The following is a 9,172-nucleotide window of genomic DNA, read 5'->3' on the forward strand; positions in this document are numbered from 1 at the left end:
GTCTGCATAATATCCTTCATCTTTTCCCCACACCCTGCCTCAATAAAACAGTATATCAATCTCTGAATTAAGCATGAGATTGCCTGAAGTAATTTCCCAATGTCACCCATTACCTGTAGCTCATTAATTTATGAGTCACCTTGCAGTCTCTTTATTTCATCTTGGCATTTGGCAGCTGCATTGGCATCTAGTTACTATTAACCATACTTATACTTTACCTAAGAATTGGGCCATTTTTGTACTATTGTTGTGGCAGTGAAAGATCTGTAGAGTTCAAACATGAAATTGGGGAGCTGTCTCAAGTGACCTTTAAAACACTAACCTTAAGATTTTATATTCACAATAGGGATGAAAAAAAAGGACACATTTGAACATCATTTTGTAAAAATAATTCAGAAGCTATATTGATGATTTTAATTAAGAATAGAGAAAGGTGATCCAAGAATGACTCCAAGGCAGAAAGAACAAACATCATTCTAATTATCATGCAAAAGTAAAAAAAAAATTGGGAAGAAGGATATTTAAATTTTTTTAATGTAAGTGTTGTCATAAATGTATTCTGTATTATGTTACAAAAATAAATGTACTTTTTATTTGATCATATTGCCTTACTCTTAATTAAAAGACTTGGACTATCCACTCTGGATATAAACTAATTTGGCTGCTTTTCTGAAAATGATACCCACAGTAAAGTACAAAACTAAGTTTAAACAAAAAACAAATTACTTTATAGTAATTTATTGTCTTGCAAGTTTAAAAATGTTTTTAATTTTTAAATTTATTTTCATTTCAGTGGTAAAATTCGTGAACATTTTCTTCATATTATTTTCCTCATTTTATGTATTTATATAATTTGTATCTCAAAATTTGTAACCTTAGGAATGTAAGTCATTTAACCTCAGTGGTTTCTGTATTCTTGTTTATAATCAGGAGATTAATTTGAAGGACACTTATAGAAAGATCACATAGAATAAAATTCTCTAGTTTCATAGTTGTAAAAAGTAAGGCCCAAGTAGAGCAAATGACTGGTCAATTTTTCCTTAATTAATACTGAATAAGAAAGTAGGAAAGAGAGAGGTTAATGTAGTCTGTACCATGAATTGCAGAACTCTATTATTATATAGAATTGTTTTTCTGTCTAATAGGACAGTTGGCTTCTTTAGAAAAGTATTGTGTAGTCATCTCTCTGAAATCCAACAAAGTATTGGGTATACAAATACTTGCTGAAGTTTCATAATCCTTATTTATGAAAATAAAGTTATTTTATTAACCTTTACCTTATAATGGATTAATTTGGCAAATAAACATGAATATTAATTTTTTAAATTTATTTACAAAATATTTAGATAGTCCAGACCTGGTTGCTCAGTTGGTTACAATGTTGTTTCATTCTCTCTCTCTGTGTCTCTCTCAAATAAATAATAAATAAAAAATTTAAAAACCGAAATATTTAGAATTAGCTGAGGTTTGGCAGTAGAAACAGGAAAAATTGAGATAGATCATTATCCAATGAGAGGAAGGTAATGAACCTTCAAAGTGATGAATCTGCCCTTGCTAATTTAAGATTTTGGAGAGCAAGAATCATGTATCAGACAAAAGTAGAATGGTGTACTCGGGGAGAAGAGAATGGTGAGTTATTGTTTAATGGGTATGGAGTTTTGGCTTTGCAACATGTAAAGAGTTATGAGGATGGATGGTGGTGATAGCTGTACAACACTGTAAATATTTATACAATTTAACTGTACACTTAAAATGTTTATGATGATAAATTTTATGTTATGAGTATTTTCCCACAATAAAAATGTTTTTTAATTTTTAAAAAATATTTTATTTATTTATTTTTAAAGAGAGAAGGAGGGAGGAAGAGAGGGAGCGAAACATCAAATGGTTGCCTCTTGCATGCCCCCTACCAGGGACCTGGCCCACAATGCAGGCATTTGCCCTGATTGGGAATCTAACCAGCAAACTTTTGCTTTGCGGTAGGATGACCAATCCACTGAGCTACACCTGTTAGGGCTAAAAAAGAACTAACAAGCCTAATAAAAGATGCTTTCCAAAGGGGCATGAAAATATTCATTTGTATCAATGAGTAGCATTGGGGCTTATAATCCTACCATATATAATAAATTCTATTCCATTAGTATAGTTATTTTAAAAATAGGTACAGAAACATGATCGAAGGACTAAAGAAATAAGTGTATTGAAAAATCATCTCTTTTCTACTTTCTTAAAATTTGGTGAAAATATATATATATATATATTTGTTAAAGAGATACTGGATCCTTCTGGTTTAACTTTCATCAAGAATAAAGCCATTAAGTTCTCTTTAAATCTATTTTAGACTGACAATATATTTAATAACATAAGATATGGACCTATTAGACCATTGGGAGTCAGTGACTGACCAAAAAAAAATGCTATAACAATCTACTTATAAGTTATAAAGCATTAAATTAATTTGTTTTTCTAATTTAAGATTCATGATTTTGTCACTCAAAGCAAATCATTAATGGTAACCTCCGATTTCCTATCACATTATAAAAAGGAGACAATAAAGCTCTTATTTACAAATTTATCTGCCGCAAAGGCATTTGGGAATTGTTATTATAAAAAAAAAGTTTTGCTTCAGTCTGAACCATCAACCCATACCGTAAGCTGAGAGTAGACCTTTGAGATTACTAGTTACAGCCTAAATAACAAGAGAATTATATAGCCAGAATATGGAACTTATCTTAATCATTCATCATATCTTCACCAGACATGTATGTGGCCAATAGAATGGGGTTTCTGCTTTCCTCTCTCATTTATAGTGTATTTCATAACACGATATAAGTCACTGTGAAATGAAAAAAAAAACTGTATATAATAGAACTAAGGTTTAGCTCTACTAGTTTAAGACTTATAATTACTTGATTGCTCTGAAATATGTTCAGAGAGATTACCTGAAATTATTTCAGAGAAATCTGTCATTCTGTTAGATGCCTTGAGTTCTTAAATGCTATTGTACAGGTGTGCTAAAAAATTGTAATTTACTTCTTCCTTTATCTTCTTTCACCTTTACTTTAGCCATTGGAACATACATTCCTAGGTGTATGGAATACATAATATTAGGATATTAGACATAGTCCATACACCTAGGAATGTATGTTCCAATGGCAACACAATTAATAAAGATATGTTACTTGATTACCTACTAAGGGCAAGGAGTTTTCTATACATGTGGGTTAGTGAGCAAAAGCTTTATATAAGAGATGGGGCTTGAACCAGACCTTGAAAAGCAGTTAGAATTTAGATAGGTTTGGGAGGGGGAACTCATGCAAAAGTATTGGAATTCTCCAAATTTACTCCAATGTTTCTGGTAATAAAGTATTGTTGAATCACAGTGGCCTTTGTGTCATTAAAATAAAACTAATAAATTGAATTAGTTTTTTTTTAATCCTCAAACTTCAATTTTGTGTTTGAATTCTAACCAGACAACTTATATAAATTACCAAATTCAAATGACCTTTGTTGTGGCGCCACATATAAGATAAATCACACACACCTGTGTGTTTACCTTACTGTAGGGACATCTGACCCTTTCCTGTCATCCTCTGTATGTATTAGTATTATTTCCCTGATTTTGTTTTAGTCTTTAAATGATCTCTGTAACTTCCTTGAGATTCACTCAGGCTTCCTGTCCCTCAGTCCTTCAGCACTAGCAATGCTTTCTCATGTACTCTAATTTTTACTGGTTGCTGAATCTCCATATGAAATGTTACATACCTATCTTATTACTTTGCTGGACACCATATTAAAGATCAAAGGTAACACGCTCACATTCACATTCAAATCTGTTCTATCTAAAGACTAGTGCCTACAGTATGAAAAAAGTTAACCAATTCCCAAACAGAGGCAGTAGAATTTACTGCTGAACAGTATTGTCCCTGGAATCAAAACTGTCTGGTTTCAAGCTCGGTTTTGGTCAACTAATTTGAGTGGATTATTTTTGTGGTGCCTCAGTTTCCCCAACTGTAGACTACAGACATTAGTAGTAGATTCTCAAGGGATAGCTATAGGGCTTACATGAATAAAGACATGCAAATCTCTTAGAAAATAGTACATAGTAATTTTCAATAAATAATAACTATTATTATTTTTATGCCTCTTTTATGAAGAATAACTACTTGCTAACTTGGCTGAGTTTTCCTACCTTGATTATAAAAACGTGTACCTGAAAGAATTGAGTAAGTTTAATTGCTGAGAGACATGTTAGTTTTAAATAGACATAAAAAGATTTGAATAATGTTACATTTACTCATAAGCATTTACTAATGACTTTAAAGACAACAGTCACTTTCTTCCTATTTTCCAAGGGAGAGTGCAAATGCCGTCCCCCACGACCACAAATTGTGCAGTCAAGTTCTCCACATTTGGGAAAGTCGCAGGGGCCAGCACATCCCGAGTGTAATGGATAAACCTTGACCTGGGAAAACCAGCTTCATGATAATGGTATCCTCCCTGCCAGGTAAGTATGACAATTCATTTTCATAAAGATGAAAAGATAAAGAGAAGCCTAATTTTTCTTTGCTAATCTTCTCTACACATTAGTTGACATTGTCTTTGGTTTCAGCAGTATTTAATTTTCCTTTTTAAAATTATCATGGTGAGCCTACCACTGTATCTTGCATTATAATGCTGATTGAACTCTGAATACTCACCCCCATTTCCTCACTTCCAATAAAGCTGCTCCATTTTCTTTGGAAGCCTATATCCACTAATCTCCTTCATTCTTCCATGCTCAGCTAACCACCATGTTCAGGTTGCACTGAAGTGCTTTGAACTCCATGTTCTGCTTTCTCTACTGCACATTCCTTTCATTGGATATCTGCTCCATTTATTGTCTGCCAGATGATATCTTGTTAGTCACCTGGACTCGAATAATGAAAAATATATTTAAGAATTTAGGGTGATATAATGGCCACAGCTGACCACCTATGTTTTTCCACGTGCTGTTAAGAAACCCTGAGAGAGGACTGTAGTTGGGATGGAACTGGAAATGGGCTTATGAGAACATTTCATGGAAAATCAGTCAGAAGGGAACTGTGCTTATTTAAGTAACTAACTTTAAATGTATTAATAACTGTAGGCTGTCACAAAAGACACATTTTCCAATATATGAAAAATTAAAGAAGTTTCTACATGGAAGGCAAGGAACCAATTACAATACTGCAGAAAGAGAGGAAAAAATTGGGGATGAGATCTTCAGGATACAGAAAAAAATAGGATCCATTGTATGATGAAGTTAACTTTGGAGAAGAGGAGAGGTACTTATGTGTCTGAGGTGAAGCAAAAGAAGTAAAATAGAAGTCATAAAAGTTTAGATGTAGAGGAGAGATGAGCTAGTAAAGATATCTTCCTTATATACCATTTTAGCTTCTGTTTATCATGTGCACTGTGAAAGTGAGACTACTGAAATTAGGAGATATGAGAGTGGAATAGAGAAGTTGAGAAGAGTGGTGAAAATGTAGAACATGCATTTAGAAGTAAAAGAAAGTGAGTTAACATGTAAAATTAACATGCAAAAAGATTGCTAAGCAGTATTTGGGGCCCAGCTAAGTTGGAGACCATAAATGTGTAGTTTTGTTAGCTTTTCTCCATTAAAGCTCAGCAATCAGAATAGAAAATAAGATAGATCAGCCCAAAATAGTGGAGGTAAAAAGTGGCAGTAGAAGGACAATGAAGAGTGTGTATGGGAGATAACAAGAAACATTAACATGACTGGCATAAGGGTCACACTAGGAAGAAAATGAAGTGAAAACAAGAGAGGGTATTATAAATAAAAGCTTTTGGAAGGGCCCAGGTAATCTCGATGAGGTTGAGGAGTAATTTCAAGGGAAGTAGAGGTGAAGGAGAGCTACCTAACATCATAACCTGAGGGCAGTGTTTCTGAACTCAAATTGCAGAAATTGATGCATTTTATGTGTGTCCATCGGTCTCAAGCTGAGGACAGTTGAAAAAAGTCAAGAAATTATGAGGCTAGACTATTATTTGACAATCTTCATAGATAATGAAGTTTCCAGAGAATAGCAAGGTTAAAAATGTACAGTAAGAACCAGATGCGAGAAAGTTCAATGAAGGTGTAGACTGCAGAAACAAGAATTGTTGAAATGGTGTAAGCTTCAATAAAGGATTGTTCAATTAAAGTGGAAGGGACATATTCTAGAGTGTTGGAACTTAAACAAAAGAACTAGGAGGCTTTCAACAGTAACTTTTGCCCTTACATATGGAAAAGTAACAAGACTCATGAAGTGGGGAGAGATAGAGGATAAGAATTAATTTATTTCCCTTTGAGAGATGTATGAAGAAGTAGGAAAGCTTCTGTAGGACTAATATCAGTAGGAGAAATCCAGGTTTTGGTTACGACAAGATGATGAAGACAACCTTAAGTGAAAAGGTTGAGGGTCCCTACTTTCTAGTATATTGCTGTCCAATAGAACTTTCTGCAGTGATGGAGATGGACTATATCTGCACTGTCCCATAGGTAATCATTAGCCATATGTGGCTGTTGAGTATTTGTGATCGGTGAGACTGAGGGATTGAATTTATAAATTTATTCAATTTCAATTAATTTAAATTGAAATTTAGATAGCCACACGTGATTGGTGGTTATTGTATTGGACAGTATAGTTCCGAAGTCATTCTGATGATTGTCAGTAAAGTTACACTTAGTTATTACTAGGTAATGATAAAAATGTTACCTTTCTAAGTAGGTATCTATACTTAAAGGAGACAATGACTAAGATTAAAGGAGGAAATTCCTGAATAATGAATGTCAAGTGTTGTGGAAAACCATGAAGGCTATTTGTTTGGGGGCCAAAAGGCCTTTCTAGTCCTTTCTAAATTAGACCATGTAAGAGATCATCTATGAATAAGGTTAACCTTAATTAACAGGATTACTTTATTAAATGTCAGCTACATGTACAATGTTGTAATAAGCAAGTGTCTTAGTAAACTGCAGATGGCACATACTTAAACACAGTTAAAAGGAAGAAAGAAGGAATAGATAGGATGAAGTAGAGATGTTGGGTACTGGGAGGCAAAATATAATTAAGATTCCAGCTCGTGTGCTTCTTATTCAACATCCTGCTTTCATTGTATCATTTGTGCATTAAAATGTCAGAAGTGACTGCCAAAAGACTTCCTGCATGTGAGCACTAATATTGAATCTGCTAGTGATTGGCTAAATAATGGTGCAGTTTAACCTCTTGATCAGTTTTAATGTTATTTGTTTAAAATGGAGATTACTGGGCTGTTTTTGCAGCAATGTTCTCAGTATATAAGGAAGCCTTAAAACGTTTTGAGGGAAGGAAGTGATGGTGCGAAAGACTGATGTAACACTCATGAAGCTGGTGATTGATGGTTTCTTTCTGAGATTCAAAGTACAGAGGTTGTAGATGAAATAACATAGGTTATCCTGGAACAGTGACAAATTAATGCTGCTACTACTACTACTACTACTAATGATAATAATAAAGAAGGTTTTGTGCACTAATTTTAAGTTTTTATAATGCTTAATGTCCATGTGTTTTACAACAATCAAATGAGGTTAGTATATTACTATATTAATATGTAATACAATATATTATGTTACAATAAGATAATGTTATTAATGTCAAATTATGATCAGGTTTTCCTAGTTTTCTCATGGCTATACAAGTTGTTAGTGGGAAGTAATTTACTATTTCCTCTGCTAAACACACTAAGCTTTACCAGATGCTCTACTAAAATAATCTCAGTATTAGTGCTGTATATTCTTATTTTGTGAGGTATTTCATGGCTCAAAAGGTAAGGTGGTAAGAGGTTCTTTAATGATAGTGGCTAATTAATCTGAAGTTTCTGGAGCAGTTATAACTTGGGGCTTATTTGGTAGCAGGCTCAGAGAGCAGTTGCCTTCTTCAATCTCAGGCCTTGAACAATTTAATGAGTAGCAAAGAATACTTAACGTTGATTACTGATAAGCTGCCTCTCACATTTCATTTTAATTTTTGTGTTTCCTTTAGTTGGAGAGAAATAACTTTTACTTGAAGGAAATAAATGGAACAATAAAATAATTGAGGTTTGATGCAGGCTTCAGATTATTGTTTAGGAATTTACCAGCTAAATGCAGAAATATTCCTAAATAATTAAATTCCAAACAGTAGTGATAATCCTGCAAATCTAACAAGATTTTAGAATTTATTTTCCAAAGAGGAAGTCTATCTGTAAACCACTGTGAGTGAGATGCCCCTGTTGCTTCAACCCTTAATGGGTTAAAGAGATGTTTATATAAAAGATGTTAGGTTTTTTTCTATTTTACTGTTAATACTAAAGAAACAAACATGTTCATCCCATGTAGACTTAAAAACACAAAGAAATATTTCTTATCCTACTGCCTTAAATTAATCTAGAAAAATACCTTGAGAAATGAAAAGGAAATCATGCAATACTACCAGTAAAATATCAGTATCTTCCTCTTCATAGGCTTGCTATGAAGACCATGTGAAATAATATATATATGTAATGCTCTTAGCTCCATTCTTGGCAGTCAGTACGTTTGCAAAAATGTTAGTTCTTACCTCTTTTCGCATGAATTAATACTGCACTAAAGCCTGTCATGTTATTATCTGAAAAAGTCATCACCATCATCTATGACAGCTCTAGTTTTAGACCTATTGAGAAAGCATAGGAAGGGTTAATAACCCTCTCTAGATTATGCAGATAGGAAAGTACTGTCAGTGTTGGCTTAAGCACCCCAAATCCTACCTTGACTTTGCAATCACAAGCCTTATCCACCTTCCACATATCAGGACTTGCGTTCGGCTTGTTGCTGTAGATGATAAAAGCTATTAGAAAAGAAACTGTGTGGATAAAACAAATAGTTTATTTTCTCCCCTGAGGGATCAGAAGAACATATTTAGGGAATGAAAAATTTAATTAACTATTCTATAACCCACTTCCTCAAAATATAGGAAAACATTTCACTCTTCCTACCCAGGAAGGGAGGGGTAGATGACTCCCAAAACTCAAGGTGTCATGGTGCAAATAAATTATACTCTTCCAAAAGGATTATAGTCAGTGTGACTTAAACACTGCAAAAGAAATGCAATCATCATAGGAGAAATCATTTTTTTCAGTAGGAGTGTCAATTGGT

The 9,172-nt window shown here is 33.5% G+C and overlaps 1 non-coding gene across 1 annotated transcript; it reads right to left on the reverse strand.

Annotated features, from left to right (window-relative positions):
- Positions 1 to 4,351: 4,351 nt before the first annotated feature.
- LOC129076269 (U1 spliceosomal RNA) lies at positions 4,352 to 4,515 on the reverse strand. Its single transcript, XR_008529735.1, has one exon. It is a non-coding gene; the product is annotated as a U1 spliceosomal RNA (small nuclear RNA).
- Between the last annotated feature and the right edge of the window lie 4,657 nt (positions 4,516 to 9,172).

This window comes from Pteronotus mesoamericanus, unplaced genomic scaffold (genome assembly GCF_021234165.1).
Source record: "Pteronotus mesoamericanus isolate MK-2021 breed Mesoamerican mustached bat unplaced genomic scaffold, CSHL_Meso_final contig_58, whole genome shotgun sequence".
NCBI lineage: Eukaryota > Metazoa > Chordata > Mammalia > Chiroptera > Mormoopidae > Pteronotus > Pteronotus mesoamericanus.